This window comes from Schistocerca piceifrons, chromosome X, assembly GCF_021461385.2.
Source record: "Schistocerca piceifrons isolate TAMUIC-IGC-003096 chromosome X, iqSchPice1.1, whole genome shotgun sequence".
In the NCBI taxonomy this organism is placed as follows: domain Eukaryota; kingdom Metazoa; phylum Arthropoda; class Insecta; order Orthoptera; family Acrididae; genus Schistocerca; species Schistocerca piceifrons.
This window is the reverse complement of record NC_060149.1, coordinates 494,412,013-494,437,205: the sequence shown is the minus strand read 5'-3', so window position 1 is coordinate 494,437,205 and position 25,193 is coordinate 494,412,013.

Sequence of the window (25,193 nt, the reverse complement as noted above, 5' to 3'; positions counted from 1 at the left end):
AATGGGCAGAATAGGAGACAGCTAATAACAGGCAAGGGGGAAAAAGGGCTAAAAAACCATACAGTAATGGAGGTGCTAAACAAAAAATAAAATGGCCTTCGCCTTATTGCTCCGACGGATAAAAAGTAAAACGCGGTCGACAGCCCTCGCGTCATTCGCTAAAACGACTGATAAATCAGGCGGCAAACCCAAGCTGGAACGCAAATGGTTAAAACAAGGGCATTCCAGCTGCAAGTGGTGGACAGTTAAGATTTGTGCCCAATGTGGGCAAAGTGGTGGGGTAGCGCCACTGAGCAAATGACGATGGCTAAAAAGGAAGTGCCCATTACGCGGACGAGTTAAAATAATCTCCTCCCGGTGGTAGGGCCGAGAGGAGGGTGTCCAAGGCGCTGAGAGAGGCTTAATAAGCCGAAGCTTAGTCCCGCGAAGGGAGGACCATTTGTGATGCCAATGGGACTCCACCTCCTGACAGACAGCAACGTAGACGTCATTGGAGGGAATAAAGGTACTCGTGGCCTGAGGTACGAGGGCTGCAGCCTTGACAGCAGCGTCAGCAGCCTCATCCCCTGGCAGATAGACATGACCAGGAGCCCACAGAAACATGACACTGGCTCCACGAAGAGTGAGCAAGTGACAGGTTTTCCTGGACCCACTGCACTAAGGGATGGGCGGTGTACAGCGCACATAGACTCTGAAGGGCACTTAGTGAGTCAGAGCCGAGAACACAATTGGAAAGGCTGTGTCTATGGATGAACTCTGTGGCCTGATACAAGACGAAGAGCTCGGCTGTAAATACTGAGGAGTGTGCCGGAAGCCGATATCTAAAGACATGGGCGCCAATGACGAAGGCACAACCGACCCCACGGTCAGTCCAAGAGCCATCAGTGTATACAAAGGTACTATGGCGAAATTCCACACGAAGCTCGTGAAACTGGAGGCGGTAGACCGAGGCTGGAGTAGTGTCCTTAGGAAGCGAATGAAGGCCAAGGTTAACGTGGGCCGCTTCATGAAACCAAGGTAGCGAAAGGTTCACACCCACTGGGAAAGTTGCAGGTAGTGTGAAGGTAGACCGCCACAGTAAGTGGCGAATGCAGACTCCAAGACGTACCAGAGAAGAGGGACGAGCACCATTCTGATGATCAAAGGATTCATCAAAGAGGGAGGGATAGGATGGTTGGCCATGCATAGCAGATAAACGGCATGCATACCTACTGAGGAGAAAGTCATGGCGGTAGGGCAGTGGTAGTTAAGCAGATTCAGCATGCAGACTCTCAACTGGGCTGGAGTAAAAGGTGCCCACGGCAAAACGAGTGCTGTGATAGTGGACAGTGTTGAGATGGCATAAGAGGGATGCGCGTGCCGATGCATAAACAAAACACTCATAGTCGAGTTTCGAACGGACAAGGGACTGGTACAAAGCGCGCGGGATTAGCTTAGCGGTCTAGGGCGCTGCAGTCATGGACTGTGCGGCTGGTCCCGGCGGAGGTTCCAGTCCTCGCTCGGGCATGGATGTGTGTGTTTGTCCTTAGGTTAATTTAGGTTAAGCAGTGTGTAAGCTTAGGGACTGATGACCTTAGCAGTTAAGTCCCGTAAGATTTCACACACATTTGAACATTTTTGAACTGGTACAAATGGAGGAGGACGTGTAGGAGATTGAGGGGCCACGTACAGCGAGCTGCCAGGCAAGACACATGGGAGGACCAAGAGTGTTTCCTATCGAGCATGAGCCCCAGAAAAGTCTTAGTTTCAACGAACGGAAGGGCAACAGGTCCAAAATGTAGAGATATGGATGAAACCATTTGAGCCGCCACAAATTCAGGCAGTTTTGTCAGTGTAAAAGCAAAAACCATTGTCTATGCTCCTGGAGTAAAGACGATCAAGACAGCGCTGAAGACGCCGCTCAGTAAGACAGGCCCGTGTAGAACTGCAATAGATGGCAAAATCATCAACAACAAGAGAGCCGGAGATGCCTGATGGGAGACAGGCCATTGTAGGGTTAATGGCGATAACAAAGAAGATGACGCTCTGTACGGAATCCTGAGGCATACCGTTTACCTGGACGAAGGTGTGGGCCAAGAACCCACACGCACCCTGAAAATTCGGTCCTGTAAAAATGCCTGAAGGAACCAGGGCAGGTGCCCACTGAAGCCCCACGTGTAAAGAGTACGGAGGATACCAGTTCATCAGCAGGTGCCGTAGGCCTCCTCCAAATCGAAAAACAGGGCCACAGATTGGAATATCCCAGAAAACCTTTCCTGGCATGAGTGGACAAAGTAACGAGATGGTCAACTGCAGAGCGCCCCGCACGAAATCTACACTTGTGCATACGTTAGTAAATGGCGAGACTCGAGCGACAACACCAGCCAGGCATGAATCATACGTTCCATCACCTTGAAAACGCAGCGGGTAAGAAAAATGGGCCGGTAGAAAGAAGGGAGGTTTTTGTCCATATCAGGCTTAGATATGGCTATGACGGCGGCTTCACGCCAGCGTCCGGGAAATGTGCCCTCCGCCAAGATGTGGTTGTGTGTGTTAAGCAGAAAGTGCTTGCCCACAAGAGAAAGGTGCTGCAACATCTGAACATGGATGGCGTCTGGGCCTGGGACAGAGTTTCGGGATGAACTGAATGATCTAGCTCCCTCATAGTAAAGGCAGCATTGTAGCACTGACGATGCAGAGAAGAGAGGGGTATCGCCCCAGCCTCCTTGACTCGTTCCCAATGGAGGAAGGCTGGGTGATAGTGGTAAGAGCTCGAAACGTCGGCAAAATGGCGGACCAAGGTGTTGGAGAAAGCAAGAGGGTCCACGATGACTTCGTCAGCGACTGTCAGGCCGAAAATTGGGAAATGGATCTTTGTGCCAGAGAGCCGTCGGAGATTGGCTCACACGACAGATGAAGGTGTGGAACTGATAAAAGAAGTAGTAAATGAAAGCCAGCTACCTCTTTTGATATCCCGAAAAACGTGACGACATTTCGCACGCATCTTTTTATAATGAATGCAGTTCGCCAGCGTAGGGTGGCGGTTGAAAACGCTGAGAGCTGCGTAGCGGCTTGCCTCAGTCCGCCAAGGAACTGGGACACGACGTGGTAAAGAGAAAGTGCGAGGAATGGAACGTTCTGCAGCAGTAAGGAAAACGTTGGTGAGATAGTCTACATCTGCATCTACATCTACATCTACATACATATCACGCAATCCACCATACGGTGCGTGGCGGAGGGTACCTCGTACCACAACTAGCATCTTCTCTCCATGTTCCACTCCCAAACAGAACGAGGAAAAAATGACTGCCTATATGCCTCTGTACGAGCCCTAATCTCTCTTATCTTATCTTTGTGGTCTTTCCGCGAAATGTAAGTTCGCGGCAGTAAAATTGTACTGCAGTCAGCCTCAAATGCTGGTTCTCTAAATTTCCTCAGCAGCAATTCACGAAAAGAACGCCTCCTCTCCTCTAGAGACTCCCACCCGAGTTCCTGAAGCATTTCCGTAACACTCACGTGATGATCAAACCCACCAGTAACAAATCTAGCAGCTCGCCTCTGAATTGCTTCTATGTCCTCCCTCAATCCGACCTGATAGCTCGAGCAGTACTCAAGAATAGGTCGTATTAGTGCTTTATAAGAGGTCTCCTTTACAGATGAACCACATCTTCCCAAATTTCTACCAATGAACCGAAGACGACTATCCGCCTTCCCCACAACTGCCATTACATGCTTGTCTCACTTCATATCGCTCTGCAATGTTACGCCCAAATATTTAATCGACGTGACTGTGTCAAGCGCTACACTACTAATGGAGTATTCAAACATTACAGGATTCTTTTTCCTATTCATCTGCATTCATTGACATTTGTCTATATTTAGAATTAGCTGCCATTCTGTACACCAATCACAGACCCTGTCCAAGTCATCATGTATCCTCCTACAGTCACTCAACGACGACACCATCCCGTACACCACAGCATTATCAGCAGACAGCCGCACATTGCTATCCACCCTATCCAAATGATCATTTATGGAGATAGGAAACAACAGCGGATCTACCACACTTCCCAGGGGCACTCCAGATGGTACCCTCACCTCCGATGAACACTCACCATCGAGGACAACGTACTGGATTTTATTACTTAAGAAGTCCTCGAGCCACTCACATACTTGGGAACCAATCCCATATGCTCGTACCTTAGTTAGGAGTCTGCAGTGGGTCACCGAGTCAAACGCTTTCCGGAAGTCAAGGAATATGGCATCCGTCTGATACCCTTTATCCATGGTTCGCAAGATATCATGTGAAAAAAGGGCGAGTTGTGTATCGCAGGAGCGATTCTTTCTAAAGCAGTGCTGATGCATGGACAGCAACTTCTCTGTCTGAAGGGAATTCATTATATTCGAACTGAGAATATGTTCGAGAATCCAGCAACAAACCGATGTTAAGGATATTGGTCTGTAATTTGGAGGATCCGTCCTTCTACCCTTCTTATATACAGGCGTCACTTGCGCTATTTTCCAGTCGCTCGAGACTTTACGTTGGGCAAGAGAGTCGCGAAAAACGCAAGCTAAGTAAGGAGTCTGTGCAGTACAGTACTCTCTGTAAAACCGATTTGGAATCCCATCAGGGCCATCCAGCTCGTCATCACAACTGGGGAAATCTTGTTCTTGGAAGGTCGCCAGGGAGAAGTAAAGCTGCCAGCCAGCTTTAGCAAGCTGCCATTTGGGCATGCACGCAGGTGGGGTAGGAGTCAACAAACGGATAGCACACGGGAAATGGACGCTGGAGTAGGTTTCAGAAAGAACGGACCATTCAAGATGATGGGCTAAATAGCTCTGAGCACTATGGAACTTAACATATGAGGTCATAAGTCCCCTAGAACTTAGAACTACTTAAATCTAACTAAGTGCTATGCAGCGAGCTACGCTAATTTGAGTATTAACTGTATTTTTCTTACTTGTCACTTCTTCTTCCGAGTGTTTTTGCTTTTAGGAAGCTTTAATTGTCGAGTGCTAGTAATAATGTTCCATAGATTTCGTGGTTGTTTTGAATACAGAGAGTCCCTTTACTTAACCATAGTGCCAGTAGTGCAAGTGTTTGTTTTCAGTACAGTCCGCAGACAGCTGGTGCTATTTTCATTGTTTTCTACAAGAAGTGGCTAGTAACCACAGTTTTGTCAGTTTAGTCAGCTACCTTTAGTGAATTAGCAGTTAGTTAAAAATTGATTAACTCTCTACAGTAAATTGATTTCTTAGGATGGATAGGATGTGTGACTGCTGTGTACGGACGCAGGAGGAGCTGGCCACTGTTCACGAACAGCTGAAAGTGTTGATGGCCGCGGTCAGCCGTCTTCAGGCTGCTGCCTCGGAGTGTAGCGGCAGTGGGGAGTCTGGTGCGTCGCACGGTACGCCCCAGGTGTTACATGCTTCACCCACTGTCCCTGCTGTCGAGACATCTTCGCGGGTAACGGGAGCGGTTGGGCCACACTCCCCCCAAGGGGAGTGGCAGGTTCAGCGGCATTCACGGCGCACGAGGCGGAGGGTCAATGTGTAGGCTGGCCGTGTGGCATCGCCCGCTCTGCCTGTGAGTGGACATGTGGCCGCTCCTTCAGCAAGGTCCGAGCAGGTACGCGGGGGAAGGGGTTTATTAGTTACTGGAAGCTCCAACGTTAGGCGGGTGATGAAGCCCCTTAGGGAAATAGCGGAAAGGTCGGGGAAGAAGGCCAGTGTTCACTCTGTCTGCTTGCCGGGGGGTCTCATCCGAGATGTGGAGGAGGCCCTGCCGGCGGCGATAGAGAGCACTGTGTGCACCCGACTGCAAATTGTTGCTCATTTCGGCACCAATGACTCCTGCCGTCTGGGTTCAGAGGTCATCCTCAGTTCGTACAGGCGGTTGGCGGAATTGGTGAAGGTGGAAAGCATCGCTCGCGGGGTGGAATCAGAGCTAACTGTTTGTAGTATCGTTCCCAGAACCGATCGCGGTCCTCTGGTTTGGAGCCGAGTGGAAGGCTTAAGCCAGAGACTCAGACGATTCTGCGGAGATCTGGGGTGCAAATTTCTCGACCTCCGCTATCGGGTGGAGAAATGTAGATTCCCCCTGAATAGGTCAGTCCCCCTGAATAGGTCAGGCGTGCACTACACGCCGGAAGCGGCTACAAGGGTAGCGGAGTACGTGTGGAGTGCACATGTGGGTTTTTTAGGTTAGAGAATTCCCTCCCTAGGCCCGACAAGACGCCTCCTGAGGCGCGGCAAAGTAGGAGTAGGCAAAATGCAACAGGGAATAACAATATTAATGTGCTCATAGTAAACTGCAGAAGCGTCTGTAGAAAGGTCCCAGAACTGCTCTCATTAATAAACGGTCATAACGCCCATATAGTACTAGGGACAGAAAGTTGGCTGAAACCAGACATAAACAGTAATGAAGTCCTAAACTCAGATTGGAATGTATACCGCAGAGACAGGCTGGACAGTGAAGGGGGAGGCGTGTTTATAGCGATAAGAAGTGCAATAGTATCGAAGGAAAATGACGGAGATCCGAAATGTGAGATAATTTTGGTGTAGGTCATGGTTAAAGCAGACTCAGACATGGTAATTGGATGTCTCTATAGGCCCCGTGGCTCAACAGCTGTTGGGGCTGAGCACCTGAAGGATAATTTGGATAATATTTCGAGTAGATTTCCCCACCATGCTACAGTTCTGGGTGAAGATTTTAATTTGCCGGATATAAACTGGGAGACTCAAACGTTCATAACGGGTGACAGGGGCAAGGAATCCAGTGAAATTTTTTTAAGTGCTTTATCTGAAAACTATCTTGAGCAGTTAAACAGAGAACCGACTCGTGGCGATAACATATTAAGCCTTCTGGTGACAAACAGACCCGAACTGTTTGAAACAGTTAACGCAGAACAGGGAATCAGCGATCATAAAGCGGTTACGGCATCGATGATTTCAGCGGTAAATACAAATATTAAAAAAGGTAGGAAGATTTTTCTGTTTAGCAAAAGTGACAAAAAGCAGATTACAGAGTACCTGACGGCTCAACAGAAAAGTTTTGTCTCAAGTACAGATAGTGTTGAGGATCAGTGGACAAAGTTGAAAAACATCGTACAATATGCGTTAGATGAGTGTGTGCCAAGCAAGATCGTAAGAGATGGAAAAGAGCCACCGTGGTACAACAACCGAGTTAGGAAACTGCTGCGGAAGCAAAGGGAACTTCACAGCAAATATAAACATAGCCAAAGCCTTGCAGACAAACAAAAATTACGCGAAGCGAAATGTAGTGTGAGGAGGGCTATGCGAGAGGCGTTCAATGAATTCGAAAGTAAAGTTCTACGTACTGACTTGGCAGAAAATCCAAAGAAATTTTGGTCTTATGTCAAAGCGGTAGGTGGCTCAAAACAAAATGTCCAGACACTCTGTGACCAAAATGGTACTGAAACAGAGGATGACGGACTAAAGGCCGAAATACTAAATGTCTTTTCCGAAGCTGTTTCACAGAGGAAGACTGCACTGTAGTTCCTTCTCTAGATTGTCGCACAGATGACAAAATGGTAGATATCGAAATAGTCGACAGAGGGATAGAGAAACAACTAAAATCGCTCAAAAGAGGAAAAGCCTCTGGACCTGATGGGATACTAGTTCGATTTTACACAGAGTATGCGAAGGAACTTGCCCCTCTTCTTGCAGCGGTGTACCGTAGGTCTCTAGAAGAGCGTAGAGTTCCAAAGGATTGGAAAAGGGCACAGGTCATCCCCGTTTTCAAGAAGGGACGTCGAACAGATGTGCAGAACTGTAGACCTATATCTCTAACGTTGGTCAGCTGTAGAATTTTGGAACACGTATTATGTTCGAGTATAATGACTTTTCTGGAGACTAGAAATCTACTCTGTAGGAATCAGTATGGGTTTCGAGAAAGACGGTCGTGTGAAACCCAGCTTGCGCTATTCGTCCACGAGACTCAGAGAGCCATAGACACGGGTTCGCAGGTTGTCGCCGTGTTTCTTGACTTCCGCGAGGCGTTCGATACAGTTCCCCACAGTCGTTTAATGAACAAAGTAAGAGCATATGGACTATCAGACCAATTGTGTGATTGGATTGAAGAGTTCCTAGATAATAGAACGCAGCATGTCATTCTCAATGGAGAGAAATCTTCCGAAGTAAGAGTGATTTCAGGTGTGCCGCAGGGGAGTGTCATAGGACCGTTGCTATTAACAATATACATAAAAGACCTTGTGGATTAGATCGGAAGTTCACTGAGGCTTTTTCCAGATGATGCTGTGGTGTATCGAGTGGTTGTAACAATGGAAAATTGTACTGAAATACAGGAGGATCTGCAGCGAATAGACGCATGGTGCAGGAAATGGCAATTGAATCTCAATGTAGACAAGTGTAATGTGCTGCGAATACATAGAAAGATAGTTCCCTTATCATTTAGCTACAAAATAGCAGGTCAGCATTTCCATAAATTATCTGGGAGTACGCATTAGGAGTGATTTAAAATGGAATGATCATATAAAGTTGATCGTCGGTAAAGCAGATGCCAGGCTGAGATTCATTGGAAGAATCCTAAGGAAATGCAATCCGAAACAAAGGAAGTAGGTTACAGTAGGCTTGTTCGCCCACTGCTTGAATACTGCTCAACAGTGTCGGATCCGTACCAGATAGGGTTGACAGAAGAGATAGAGAAGATCCAACGGAGAGCAGCGCGCTTCTTTACAGGATCATTTAGTAATCGCGAAAGCGTTACGGAGATGACAGACAAATTACAGTGGAAGTCTCTGAAGGAGAGACGCTCAGTAGCTCGGTACGGGCTTTTGTTGAAGTTTCGAGAACATACCTCCACCGAAGAGTCAAGCAGTATATTGCTCCCTCCTACGTATATCTCGCGAAGAGACCATGAGGATAAAATCAGAGAGATTAGAGCCCACACCGAAGCATACCGACAATCCTTCTTTCCAAGAACAATACGAGACTGGAATAGAAGGGAGAACCGATAGAGGTACTCAGGATACCCTCCGCCACACACCGTCAGGTGGCTTGCGGAGTATTGATGTAGATGAAGATGTAGAACCTGATGACATCACACACATCCATGCCCGAGGCAGGATTCGAACCTGCGACCGTAGCGGTCGAGCGGTTCCAGAGTGAAGCGCCTAGAACCGCTCGGCCACATCCGCCGGCGAAGATGATGGGCAAGCTGGGCACTGCAACAGGATAGGTCAAAATGGGAATAGGTGTTCGAGGAGTCAGAAAGGAAAGTGGGTGCTAGAGTGTTAATGAAGAAGAGGTTAACTTGGTTCAGAAGGTCAGCCAAGACGACACCCATATAGCAGATCCTGGGAGAACCCCAAAGGGGATTATGCACATTAAAGTCACCTAGTAGCAAAAATGGGTAAGGTAGCTGCTCAATAAGCTGAAGGAAGTATGCCCTGGTGACATCGAATGATGGAGGTACTTGAATGGTACAGAGGGAAAAAGTTAGACAGGGAAGGAAACGGCGAACTGCAACAGCTTGAAGACTGGTAGTCAGTGAAAAGGGTTGACAATGAAAGTAATCCCGTATGAGCAGCATGACGCCCCCCATGAATTGGAATGCCGACCTCAGGGGGAAGGTGAAAACGAATCGGTAAGAAATGTGAAAGATCAAAACAGTCATGGGGGAGCAATTTCGTTCACTGAAGGCAGAGTATAAACGGATGCTGCGATGCTGAAAGCTGCCATAAATCCTCTTTGTGGGACCGAAGGCCGTGAGCGATCCATTGAAGGAGTGCTGAGGAGGACGAGATGTAGGGGTGTCAACTCGGCGGCCGCCGAGTGACAGCCGATGTGGAGTCGCTACTACAGGGCACAGAGGCAGGAGGATCCTGCTCCATGGGGTCCACAGAAGGATCGGCATGTTTGTGCGGTTGGTCCGTGAAGTGCAACGCTGAAAAACTGTTGGTGGCGCGCACCGGCGAGAGAGAGGCCGGCCGGGCTAAGGTACTACACGGCGACACCGTCGAACAGGATCTTCAAGTTGTCGAAGTAGAAGACCGTTTGTCTTTAGCGGAGTTCTTCGAGGTTTTCCGGTTAGAGGAAGACTCGGGTGGTGTTTGGCAGGAGGGATGGAGGCAGTCTTCCCAGGAGTACTTTTTCTATCCTTTCCTGTCTACTGATTATGTAGCTGGTGGCTTCACCCTTGATCAGAGAGTTTGACGTTTTATTGCACAGTGGGATGGGGGGATGGCAATTCTACCTTGACACTGGGCTACTTCACAACCTCAGAGCCGAATTTCAGGTGTGACCATGTCTGTGTGGCGATGTCCTTAATGGAGCGAGGGGTAACAAGAACAGACCTATAGGTTCCAGAGAATAGACCACAGGGTTTACAACTAGCCAGTAACTTGCGAGTTACTGGGTAAGCCACCTGTTCCTTTACCCAAATCTCTGGGACAGCCCGCTCCTCCAGGTACACGGGACAATCCCGAGAGGAGGCAGCGTGGCCGCCATTGCAGTTCATATAGAGAAGAAAGGAGGCAGACAATCATGTGCATCCCTGCCACAGGTTAAACATTTGGCTGGATGACGATAAAACGTTCTAGTGTGATTGAACCGTTGACACCAGTAGCATCGCATCGGCTTTGGAATGTACGGCCGAACTGTGATAATTTCATAGCCTACTATGATCTTAGACGGCAGCACCACTATCAAAGCTGAGGAAACGAGTGTGGAGGGAAGGGGGCACTAAGGAAGAATCTACCTTTTTCAACACATGATGGACGGCAGTGACACCCTAATCGAAGAGGTAAGATTGTATTTCGGCCTCAGTTAGACCGTCGAGCAGCCTGGTGTAAATTACACCACAGGAAGAATTCAAAGAGCGATGGGCCTCGACACGAACAGGGTAGCCATGAAGAAACAAGGCAGCAAGCAGTTGTTGCGTTTGAGAATCAGAAGCTGTCTCCAAAAGCAAAGTGCCATTCCATAAACTATAGCAGGATTTCACAGAGCCAGCAATTGCATCAACACTTATCTGAATAATAAACGGATTGACCGTGGTGAAGGACTGACTGTCTTCAGTATGTGGGAACACAAGGAATCGTGGTGCAGCGGGAAGGGTCCTTTAATCAGTAGCAACATTAGGTTTACGTTTTATAGACGTTGAATGGGGAGATGATTGACTCATCGTGAGAAAATCCCCCATGATTGCCAGAATCTCTGATGGCGTGTTCCTTCCAGCTGGGGACTCCTTTCACAATGGGGCGTGTCCACCTTTTGTGATTGTTCACACCTCAGGTCACACCTTCCGAACATCTGACAGAGGGACCAATCGGCAATTTGGGAAGGTTGCAGCTCCGGCAGTCACCCCTCCCTGGGCCTGGCCTGTACTAGGGGGTATGTGCGAACCCTACCTGTCGACCCAGGGCTGGGAATTACGCGTTACCTAGTCACCTGTTACTTATCAGATGCGTGGAGGAAGAAGAAAAAAGAGGATGCTGAAACGCTTAAGCGGAGGAATGAGAGGAGAAGGTAAACAAAGAAAGGAAAAGGGATTCGAAACAAAGGTGAGACTGTTCGTACGTCAGCGACAGAATGCTGAACATTCCCAAGAATTCCCCAGACATGTTCCCCAGTGGAGGGGAAAAGAACAGCAAGACGATAGACATGCTGCACAGAATGGAAAAATTCTGCTAAGGCTGGTGCCCCGTGTAGCCAATCACATACCCGCCAAAGAGTGGCGAGCCCCCTGGGGGGCGAGGATGATTCCTTTGAAAGGGCACAGCAGATATCCTTCCCCAACCTTGAAACAATCCGAGTTTTTGCTCCGTCTCTAATGACTTTGATATCGATGGGGCCTTAAACCCTAATCATCCTTCCTTATTCATTGATTTGGCATATCACGTGAGGAGCATTATATGAAGGGTGGGTTTGTAGGCCTGTGCACAATTATGTCAAAGAGATAACAAAATGAAGTGATGCAATACTACTGATGGTGACTATCGGATCTGTTGTCCTAACTGTAACTCCCAACTGCTATCTTCAAATAAATAATAGCTTAACAGAGATATCTCCTATGTCCTTGACCGTTGTGACATCGAAGAATGGAACCTACAGCAGGTGTGTCGACTGGGAAGAGCTGCACAATCAGGGATGCAGGGAAGGACGGCATACGCGGCAAATCTCATCAAAGCAGCATCAGCATGTGGTGTAATGTTGGCTCAGCAGAGCTGACGATGTGCGCACCTAGTGTCGGTGATTGCGGTAGCCGTGTGCATCCTCTAACACAACAGGTTTCCTACTGTGAGTACTCTATACACATCTGACTCCAAGGTGGTTAAAGTCAGAACATACTGACAGCTAAGATGGTGGAAGGCTTCCACGCTTATTTTAACGAACTATCCAAACCAAAGAGCATCGACGGCAGCCTGCGTCAGAGTATTGCCTAGGTGATGTACCTCCACCAGAAAAACACACTCCGCGCAGTCATCCTTTCAGAAGAGGCGCCCTGATTACGCTTAATGTTTTTTTTTTGTGAGGTTGGACGGAGGGGACTTCCATGTTATTAGGTTGGCCAATCTAAACTGAAACCGTTCGAGGATACAGAAAAAATTAATGTCTTCCTATATGCCAGCTCGGCCTCTGAGCCAATCTGAATCAAACGGTCCTTTATCCTTCATCAGTCCACACATTTTGGGGACAATGTTAACAAGATTCTTGACAGGTATTAAAATTGTTAAAAGCGGTTCCTTGTTTCTATTTAGCCTCATTGGTGCAGATATTTCGATAGATAGAATAATAAGGAGGCTAAATGAATAGGCTAAGCAAAGATTATCTCTAACACTGTTTTTGCTCCAAAACCCTAACAGTTATTATCGTCTATTCGGAGCAAGACACTGCTTTCACCACATCGAGTAGATTTCACTCACGACTCTGAGTGAGCCATGACCTTTCATTTACCTCGGGAAGGAAAGAATATGACTTGCTATAGGCGGTTCCGCAAGTGCAATGGCCGAGTGGATCTCACGAAACAAACGCAGCACTTATTAGGAAAAGCAAGAGGTCCGCACGACCTTACGGGAAGCTGCCTACGTAATTCGTCCGACTGTCTACTAAATTTGCCAACAAAAACGTTTTTCTACTGAGGGCTTTTCGAGTTATTCTTATATGGGAGTGTAGTGTGAATTTAATGAAGGGAGCAAAGCAGATTGAAATTATCACCACATTTTTACTACAAGAAAGGCGTATTAAGATTTTCAATTCATTTAACAAGCCCAAACTGGACTTGTGATTGTGGTCACTTGCTTCGTAACTTTTCCTTCTGTACGAAATTGAGAGTCAATCTTATAGCTGTTGGATAATTCAGTACTCTTTCTTTTTATAGGCTGGACAAAACATACACTAAGGCGTCTCCATGTGTGTGTGACACATCTGTGAATGGTCTCATGTCTATAAACTGTGCACTGATGTATTTCTCAATAGAGTTGTTACGAAGTGAATCTGCTAAGTCACGTCTGACAACTGCAGTTGTCGGTTGGCGACACTGTAGTTGTCAGGAGAGTCCAAAAGTCACTGCCATCGTAAGATGTCAGAATGAGAACTCATTTTGTGATCAGTGTGATTGGTGGAAGTGCACCTATAGCCGCCGTGATAGCCGCGTGGTCCTAGGCGCCTTGACACGGTTCGCGAGGCTCCCCACGTCGGAGGTTCGAGTCCTCCATCGGGCATGGGTGTCTGTGTTGTCCTTACCGTAAGTGAGTTTAAGTTAGATTAAGTAGTGTGTAAGCCTAGTGACAAATGACCTCAGCAGTTTGGTCCCATAGGAACTTATTTACCATCTAGTAAAATTGTCAGACGATCAATTCCAATTACAAAATGATCTACAGAGAACTTCTGTATGGTGCGAAAAGTGGCAATAGGCACTAAACAAAGGAAAGTGCGAGGTCATCCACATCGGCACTAATAGAAATCCGATAAATTTTGGGTATACGATAGATCGCACAAATCTAAGGGCTGTCAATTCGACTAAATATCTAGTAATTACAATTACGAGCAACTTAAATTGGGAAGACCACATAGATAATATTGTAGGGAAGGTGAAACAAAGACTACGTTTTGTTGGCAGAACACTTAGAAGATGTGACAAACCCACTAAAGAGACAGCCTACCTTCCACTTGTCCGTCCTCTGCTGGAATATTGCTGCGCCGTATGGGATCCTTATCAAGTAGGATTGACGGAGGACATCGAAAAAGTGCAGAGAAGGGCAGCTCGTTTCGTGTTATCGCGCAGTAGGGGTAAGAGTGTCACTGATATGATACGCGAGTTGGGGTGGCAGTAACTGAAACAAAGGCGGTTTTCTTCGCTGCGAGATCTATTTACGAAATTTCAATCACCAACTTTCTCTTCCGAATCCGGAAATATTTTGTTGACACTCACCTACGTAGGGAGAAATTACCATCATAATAAAATAAGAGAAATCAGAGCTCGAACGGAAAGATTTTGGTGTTCCATTTTCCCACGCGCCATTCGAGAGCGGAATGGTACAGAAGAACTATGAAAATGGTTCGATGAACCCACTGCCAGGTACTTAAGTGTGAATTGCAGAGTAACCATACAGATGTTGATCTACATGTAGATGTAGACCACAGATTTCCAGATCTGCACCAATTCCATAACGCTCATTGAATCCAAAATACAGAGATAAACTCGTACAGAGGTTGGGCACAGACATGGAAAGAGCAAAAGCAAAACATATTAGCATGCCTAATACTGTGTAGGATGCCCGTTTGCTTTCAGAACAGCTTCCAGTCGTCTGAGGATGATTGAATACAGGTCCTGTACGATTCAAAAAAGAATCCTATACCATTCTTCTTATAAAATAGTGGCAAGTTTAGGTAACGTTGATGAAGGAGGATAGCGATCACATTCCCCTCTCTCCAAAGTAGACCTAAATGGCTAGTGACTGTGGTGACCAGGGGAGATGTGACAGTTCATCCTAGTGCTCAAAAAACAGTCATGGACGATATCAGCTGCGTGAACAGCGGCTCTGTAGTCTTCGAACACAGTAACGGAACGGGGGAACAGACATGGCGTCACGGGATGGTTTTGATCAGCTAGAATGGTCACATAGTCCATGGCAGTAATGTGATCATCCAGAGTAACAATGGGGCCCATGGTATACCACGGTATGTCTGCGCAAATCAACGCCGGATCTATGTTATGTTTCACTCTTAGGACATAAACTGTGCTACAAGTTGGACACAAAGTGAAACAAGATTCATCCGAACAAATGACTTTCTTCCATTGCTCATTGTCCAGATTTTATGGCTTCGGTACAACGTTTCCCTGTTACAGGAATTTGCATCACTGATAAGTGGTACTGGAATTCCAGCTCTACAGTTCCCTTCTTATGGAGGTTCCTTCGTGTTGTTTGGGTTGTGACAGGGTTCACGAGTGCGACATTTAGTCCTGCAGTGAGTTGGAAGTGTCGCCCTCTTAATTTTCGTCACAATCCTCCGTATGTCACGAACACTCTACACACACTTCCGTTAGAGTTTTCTGCTTTCCCAGTAAGCGGTATAAATCTGTGATACGGTGTCTCGTGAAACACTGAACACTTCGGCTCCCTTGGTTACGGAAACATCCGCCAAAAGAACACCAATAATTTGGGCACTTGCAACGGAGTAAGGTAATTGCACAAATGTCATTCGTGGTCAAATAACAGCGCAACTTGCAGGCTCGGCTAGCGTCTGCATTAACACTCGCAGTACCCTGAGGGGGAGGGGGGGGGGGGGCAGAGAGGTAGGGGGTACTTTATGTCCAAGTTTTGCAAATATTGTAATCTAGTCAGTTCCTTCATATTTTAAAATTTTGAAACGAAATATTTCTAGTTTTTAATAAGTTCTATCAGATTACATACACGTTTAAAATTTTTCAGTTAAACTTAACCCAATACTTAAAGTCAGTAGTAGTTGTTACTTTCCCGGTGAATATTATATTCAGTATGAGATTTTCACCCTGGAGCGGAGTGTGCGCTGACATGAACCTTCCTGGCAGATTAAAACTTTGTGCCGGACCGAGACTCGAACTCAGGACCTCTGCCTTTCGCGGGCAAATGGTCCTGGTAGAGCAGGAGAAGGAGCACTTGCCCGCGAAAGGCAAAGGTCCCGAGTTCGAGTCTCGGTCTAGCACACAGTTTTAATCTGCCAGGAAGTTTCATACCAGCGTACACTCACCTGCAAGGTGAAAATCTCATTCTGGAAACATACCCCAGGCTGTGGCTAAGCCATGTCTCCGCAATATCCTTTCCTCCGGGAGTGCTAGTTCTGCAAGGTTCGCAGGAGGGCTTCTGTGAAGTTTGGAAAGTAGGAGACAAGGTACTAGCGGAAGTAACGCTTTGAGGACGGGGGGGGGGGGGGGGGGGTGAGTCGTGCTTGGGTAGCTCAGATGGTAGAGCACTTGCCCGCGGGGGCAAAGGTACCGTGTTCGAGTCTCGGTCCGGCACACAGTTTTAATCTGCCAGGAAGTTTCATTATATTCAGTATTTCCAGTTTCAGGGGCTTAATTACTCATCAGTAACTCTTTGGAAGGTATATTGTGTTGAGATTAAAAGTCAACAACAATGAACCTAATTTGAATTTTTTAATTCTTTTGTGGTGATTGTAAAGTCTGCAGAAGGTATTGAAAGTGTATTTATATTGCTAAAAGTCAGCTAAAAGGTATTTTTAGGTTCTAGACCCTCGTTACACATTAGTACCTTTTTAAAAATTATGTTGTTAATACAATTCAACAACAATTAATGAATTTTAATTTTTAAAGTTTTCTTATGGTGGGCATAAAGTAATCCCTCTTGGTAGTTTGTGTTATGGAAAATGGCTTGAATTTTCTAGGGTTAATGTTCAAGCAGGCATTTGTCGTGGTAATGCTAAATTTTGGCCAGACCCTATACAGTAGCAGTTGGCGGTGTTTCGATGCTGTACGACGACTCCGGGCCGCAGAGCTAGTGTCAGCGTAACGGAAGGTGCTCTGCCGGTACCGCGCAGACGATAGCTGATAGCAATTCAGGTAGGATCAGCGTAGCTGCGTGAGTGGACTTACAGATGCTTTGCTACATCAGGCGCTCCACCAATAGCAAGGCAAGGAAATGCCAGACCGTCAGCAAACCCCAGCGGCGAGTTAGTTGCAGAACGCACCCAGGCATGGGCTACAAACCTCGAACCCCGTGGAGACATCGAGAAGTCTTGAGGATAACCGGGTGTAGACCCCATGCAGATGGCGCCTGTTGAGACACTGGCGACATCAGGCTCCGGACCGGCCCATAGACAAACGGCTGATAGATATGGCGGCTAGTTGTGGATAGGTATATGTGACCCACATCAGGTCGATGGCTAGTAGGGAATAGTTCACAGCATAGGTAGTGTGTCATAAAAGACAGTGCTCGCTGGAGTCGCTAATATTAATACTTGCTCGCACCGGTTCTCTTATGACTAGACGACACGTCTGAGCATGTTTAGAGATAGCATCAGCGTTGGCAACTCAGAGGCGTACACATTCCGCCATTAACCACCCAATGCTTGCCTGGTAGCCAGGCAGGTAAGCTGCCACACGTTAACAGTACAACGGGGAGACTGCTTATCTCCCACTCAAGGCAAGCTTTGCCCAACCCAAGCAGGCTCCAGTAGTCTTGCCTACCTGATCCTCTTCCCGCTATGTTACGGTACGTAGCTGTTTATTCTGTATGCAACAGTATCACAAGATTAGGCTTAATGTAATATACATTCATTTTGGGCTATCGTAGACCAGAAAATCGTGGATTCTACTTGTCCTTTTTTTCCTTTTCGGCGTATTTCTGGCTCCTTGATTGACTTATTTTAATAGAAACGATTATGCCTGCAACTTCACCCTCTTTCGTCTAGCATTACCGTTCTCCATTCAAACCACCATAAAGTCATCCGTAATACAAAGTTTCTGTAGTAAACAGAACCACCTCTGAAAGTCGAGATTCTTTGTACATGAGGACCAGAAGATGTATATCATACTGCAACTGCAACTGAAGTAAGATTTTAGAAGTCTAGTTTCCGTAATACTGTGTTTCAGTCAAAAACTACTTTTCCCAGGATCTGTATTACATGTAGGCTGAATGATTCTAGGGCCCAAAATAGTTCGTTCCATATTCCTCAAGGAAGAAGTTCCATTCCCATGTTATGTCAATCTAAAAAGAACATGTATGAAAGATGGTGAATTTCTTTCCTATTAAGCTGTTTTGCACTACGTTAAATACCACCAGAATGTGTTTTTAGGATCCTCTGAGCCATATTTTTTTCCTATTATAAGGTGAACAAACTACTAATCATATGAACAAACATGTAAGATACTCAAAGTTCCTGAATGTGTTTCAATAACTTTTTGTACAATTTACATTTTGAGACACCTGCCGATTTGTCTGCACCCACCTCATAAACCCGCGGAAACTTTTCTTCTGCTGGACTTGGGCTCTGTTTCGGGACTGGTGTACTTATTTCTGAGTTCATAATTTCTCGTCAATCTCTTTTAAGTCTGGTTTGTTCATTTTGCTACTCCCATCGTTATGATAAATGATCTGGAGTGGAACTATCTATCCAGACGTATGCCGGGCCAGTCAAGTTGGATTGACAGCTCAACAAGATGTCAGCTGCGGCAGTCTTAACTGGTACCGTGAAACTCACCAGGCTTGCGGAAATCCATGATGGCCTGCTTTAACCACTGTGTTCCAGTGCACATGTACTCTTCTGTCTAATGCGGCAGGTTGAGATGCTTTAGTGGTAGCTGCGGAGATAGGGCAAGGTGGCTGGAAGGAGAATCTGTGCAAATCTGGTGCAACTGCTCCGGACCAGTGTCCTGCCTCTGACAACCTCAGTGCTATTTCTGCAGACACACTGGAATTTCGCAGGCAGTAGGCGGGCCTCTCTGGCCCTAAACTGTGACGTCTGCTCTTGAATGTGTTGACGGAACGCTCCTCCCCTTTATAAGATTCGATCCATTAAGTCTTAGGTTGCTGATAAATCTGGATTGATGAAACATTACGCTGTACATTTTGTATCTTCCCTTCGTACTGCTCTTTACACTTTACACACTCATTGTCCTTCTGCTAACTCAGTCGAGTTCACAATGTTCGATGAGTTGTGTACTCGAATTACTGATACTCCAGCTGTGATCCACCCAGTCAGTGTAATATATATATATATATATATATATATATATATATATATATATATATATATATATATATATATATATATATATATGCACCCACGTTGTCCGAACTTTTACGGGCATCGGTAGATTGACTGTTGAGAGTAATGACTATAGTGGGCAGGGGCACTACAAATGCAGAACAGAGGTGTCCTCGGTGGCTCAGACGGATAGAGCGTCTGCCATGTAAGCAGAAGATTCCGGGTTTGAGTCCCGGTCAGGGACACATTTTCAACTGTCCCCTTTGATATTTATCAAAGCTTAAGGTCTGGATTCAATTGTAATTTCAGACAGTATATGGTGGAAGGTAAGTTCCGGAGGGTGGGCGTTTATCTGTCACAGGTGAACGTAGGCTGCACAAGTGAGAAGCTGAATTAGGGTGGTACCTGAAGTTCTAGGTTCCCATCACGATGATTTTGTGGGGGAATCTTCTACGACACTGTTGAATGCGTTGAGGCATCTGGCCTGCAGAAGTCCGCCTCTTCTGCGCTGCTTTGAATTACTCTAGTGAACCGAATAAGGTGGGATCCAAAATGTCCGTCGTGAAATCAGATTATTGGCTGGGGATATTACCAAAGGTGGGTAAAGCAAGTACAGTAGTGGATATGTTACATTCAGAACTGTAGCTCCATGAAAAGTTGCAGAAAGCCGAAAAATTGGCCTTGAAATATCACACATTCCCGTAGTTAGAAACTTATGCACCATTAAATGTACCACTGGATCATATACTGATTACATCCAGTGGAGACTAGCCTTCTGGCAACAAGGTTGCGTTGCGACGATGCCCTGTGGGCATCCGTCTGCTCCCGTTCCCCCTAAATCAATTCAACATACTTCATACTTCCCTGTGGGACTTTGGACCATCCAGGTGCGCATTATACAAAAATATTCACAGTTGGTTACTTCCTATCCCACTGTTCCTCGACTAGGACTGCCACAAACTAAGCCAATACGGAATGATTTTCAACAGACTTTCCCTCCACTTAATTCAGCTCCCCAGAAACTTTGTGCAGAATTCTCTTTCCCTGCATTTTCTGCCTTCAGAAATGAAACGACTGTTGCCACAGCTGTGACCACAGTCATACAACCAGTAAACACTCACTGATAAAAATACTTACTGATACAGTTTAAGGCAAACTGGACTATCCAGCCGTATACATACAGTGGCATAACCATCTTCAAACCACACTTGACTCTCCACCCGTAGCTATATGATGGCGTAACTCTCCCACGTTTCGAGACTTCTATATCGTTTCGCACAATAGGCATACAAAAATACAGAAACAAACATATTCTCGAGCAAAATGCATGCTAAAATATAGAAACAAAACCCATCATAAACAAATGTACTTTAATAACTCAAAAAACCCTTCATCATCTGTACAATCACCTCTTCACATACTCTCATTACCGAGATTATAACATGTAATAATCAAAAATAAACCTAGTAACTCCGAAATTCTTTTACACCATCACTTCTGCGGCTTAAGCATAAGACATGCAGCCGCAGCTTATGTGAGTGTGGTCTGCTCTACCTTCCTCTTACTATTTCCACGCCACAGTTTCGAGGGTCACGAATTTAATTTACGCTGAAAAAGATGTATAAATTTGACATGTGCCGCCACTGTATGCGTCAACAACTGTAGCTGAACATTCTTCTGTGAACTTACCGCAACTACCCGAGCGGGAAGGCGTGCCGGTCCCCTGCACGAATCCACCCGGGCGATTACTGCCGAGATCCGGTGTGCCGATCAGCCTGTGGATGGTTTTTAAATTGGTTTTGCATCTGCCTCGGCGAATGCGGGCTGGTTCCCCTTATTCCGCCTCAGTTACACTGTGTCGGTGATTGCTACGCAAATACTGTCTCCACGTAGGCGTACACCATAGTTACTCTAACACTCAAAAATTTGGGGCTAGACTCGGCTGGTAGGAAACATTCCAGGGTAATGGGAGGGGGGGGGGGGGGGTCCACTGGGGACCGAACTGCACTATAACCCTGGGTTTCGCGGTTGTGAAGTGGGTGGACTGCTGTGGCCTGTTGTGGGGTTCTGAACCACTCAGGGCTACTGCGGGACGACGCCTCTCTGTCGTTTCTAGGTCCCTAATCCAATGCACAACACACACACCTGACACAGACATTGGCACCAACTGACGAATTTCTTCATTTTATCCTTTGGTGTGTACTGATTTGTTAAAACCGCCCACTGTCCTGCAAGGCACTCGGGTAGCTTCGCTTTCTTCTGTCTCATTTCTCCCTTGACATTTGAGGACCTTTTTATTGGTCTTCTGTACCTGCTTCCACACTTCTCGTAACCTCCTTTCAAACTTTCGCCTTCACTCTTCATTCTTTCATTAAAGTGGTTTGAAATTTCAAACGATGATGGCGAATTGTGACCGGACGCCACTTCATACGATGATAGGCCTGTACTTCCATATATTTTAGAATTATAAATGGCGACAACATACAGGAAAATATTCTCCCATCTCTTGTGATGTCTGTTTATGTAGTGCCTTAGAATTTTTACTGATGTCCGATTCACCCACTCTTTTTCTCCGCTAATCTGGGATGTAATGCACTTGTCCTTAACTTATGAATACATAACAAGTGACAGCTGTTTTATTACGCTCCATAAAATTGGTGCCCTATCTGTAATTATCGTTTCTGGAACACCAAACTTATGTAACCAGCTATTCACCGTTACCTGCACCATTGTTTCGGATTGCAGATTAAGGATAGCAATGATCTCAATGTTCATGAAGAATGGTCTGTTATATGGGGCAGACAAATCAAAACGTAACAGATAGGAAAAAGTAAGTAAACTGTTCATTATTTCAAAAGTATCGCCATAGCTGTTAATACATCTATCCCACTGTGATACACGATGGTCAGTGCCATTATGGAATAATGTCTGTTGTTGTCTATGGAACCATGATTGTACGCAGGCTTGCACCTCTTTATCTAAAGCTAATTGATGGCCACGAATGTCTCTCTTGAGGGCTTCAAAAAATATGGAAATTGCATGGGGAGGTGTTGGGGTTGTATGGAGCATGTGTGAGGGCTTCTCAGTAAAACTCTTTCGGCGTACTTAGAACAACATTGGCCACATGTTGGCCCACAAAAAGTTTTCCATAAAGGCTCTGACCGTCTTGTTTCCAACTGGAATAATTGTAATAACAGTTATGGCCATCACTTTCGAAATAGTGGACTATTTACTCATTTTCTTCCATCTGTTGCATTATCATTTCACTATCCCCTGTAGTTTGAGTATATAGCTCACCTGTAGTTCTGAGAAGGGACCTAAGATATAAATACTACGGTTCTCAAAGGGACCTAGGATATAGACGTCACTCAATTCAAAAGTCTTTCTGTCCTCCAACAGGCTTTGCAGTGGAGCATGCTGAAGGCTTCATTCAGGCCGTTGTGTGCATGATACACAGTTTTTCCCTTTTTGTCCAAATTTTGTATACATATACACACAATTGTGTAGTTCTACAAACACCATAGCCTAGAATACATGTAATCATGCAGCTGTTTTGACACATCCTACGGCGACGTGACGGGAACTACAACATGTGGACCGAGTTTTATTGTCTTGCGTAATACGCCATTGTACACAATGAACTGTAGCTGCAGTGTGAATTGTTTACAGACCACAGCAGCTGCCTGCACTGTTTGCCACTCCACAAGGGAGTGACTTCCTGTAATACACTGACGTTCCAACTAAGTTCATCTGCATTATCATGACTTACCAGATTTATGGATCACTTCAATACGAAATCCGCAAGAGTTAAGTATCTACCACATTAATCTACTAGTTGGTTAGTTTAACCTACATGACTATTTCACATTCCTGTGACCCATTATTACCTTAAACGTCCTACCACGTAGATAACAATGGAAGTATGTCATGCCGTAAATAAGGTTCAACATCATCTCCTTGGTAGAATAGTCCCTCTTAATCTTATTTAATTGACACGACAAATAGGCGACCTGGTGTTCCTTCCCGCTGCGTCTTCACTATTTGGAAAGACCAATACCAGACTTGATATAAATAACTCCTCCAGTTTTTCAAATGCACCTTCACATTCTGATGTCCGCAGGAACATTATGCACCTTTTCCATAGAAGAAAACTTTGGAATAAATTTCGTATGATTATTGGCTAACTCTAAAACTGACTAAATTTTTCCATTGCACAGTGTTAGAAAACTTTATACAGCATTAGCAAGTCTTGGATCTGTTTGCATCTCGTTGTAACAACTAACATGTCACAAGTAATTCCCCTAGTGTGGTGCAGTGTGGCACTTTTCTGTTGCGAGAGGCCGGTGTGCTGCACGCAGCCTCAGAATTGTCATGGTAGCTCTTCCGTATGTTTTGTATAACAATTATATCGTCCTAATAAAACTACAAATTGTCTAGGCTTCAGTCCTCTCAACACTAACAACCGTTGAAATGTAGCTGGTGCATTGTTTAATTCAAACAGTATACAAAAATATTGGCAATATCCTCGAAGAACTGTAAACACAGTTTTAGACCGGGGTGGCAAAAGTCTACGGATAGTGATATGCACATATACAGATGGCGACTACACAAGGTATAAAAGGACAGTGAATTGTGGGGGGTGTCATTTGTCCTCAGCTGGTTCACGAGAAAAAAGTTTTCTATTTCACTATGGCCGCACGACGTGAGTTAACAGACTGACCGCGGAATGGTAGTTGCCGCTGGACACATGGGTCATTCGATTTCGAAAACCGTTAGGGGACTGAATAATTCGAAATCCACAGTGTCAAGAGTGAGGAGGGATACGAAATATGAGGTGTAACCTCTCACCACAGACAAAACAGTCTTTCTTTTTTTTATTTACTTAGCCTTCCGAGTAGCAACTCGATTTAGTCATCGATAACACACAGTAACAATGAACATAGAATTGAGTAAAAGAATACAGAAATACGTACTTACAAATAGAGAAAACTCAAAACCTCACAGCCCCGTCTACTACACTTTTTCAACAATTAGATTGAAAGGTAGTTAAAATTGTGTTGAATTACAGTTCGCACCATTCACGAAATATATTGAGAAGCAAAAAAAAAAAAAAAAAAAAAAAAAGGAACTTAATCAATTTATAAATGCGAATGAATGCCTTTGGTAAATAAAAGAGAAATAGCTGATTGACGCAGGTGGTATCCCATACTCAGCAATATCTTCAGGAAGTCCAACAGTTCTGAGTGAAATTTGGTACACATAAAGAAAATGTGCTTGACATCAACCTCCGACTCAGGATCACAGTCACAAGCGGCTAAGCCTCAACGTCGATCCGATGTAGATGTTGAGGAAAAGAGGCCTGACTGAAGCGAAGTCGCATGATTCTAGAAATCGTGGATCGGTCCAGGTGTGTCCTCACGAACCACGGTTGTGAGTGAATACGTGGTTGGAACGCGGCGTAATAACCACCTTTCGTTTGTATTCTGTGTAAGGTGATTTCAGCTCCAGGACCGTGCCTAAAGATGTTGCTTGCTCTGCCAGTGCGTCAGCTTCCTCATTATTTAGGGTACCTGTGTGGGAAGACACACATAGAAAATGGATTGTGCGTCCCATCCGTGTGCTGCGAACGTATTCCGGGAAAACATCCAAAATGTAGCGGTTTGCTATTTTGTTCCATCTCCGGTGTTGACACTTTGAGAGTCAGACACAATTATTATCTTGGGGAAACACTTAGAAGAGACAAACGTAAGAGCTTCTGGAGGTGCCACTGTCTCCGCGGTGAATACTGAAGCCGCTGGGGCAGTTTGAAGGTTTTCCGGATCTGAATCTGAGGGCAGAGGAATGCACATCCAGTATACTCTTCCTTCGGAATTTGGCTCCATCAGTATATACAAAGATCTGCAATCCACTATTGACATTAGTGCTTTGTAAACAGTTAGTATTAAAATAATATACTGGGATATGACAGCTGAGCGTATGAAGATCGCAGTCAAAACGAGGCAGATGCCATGAACATCGTATAG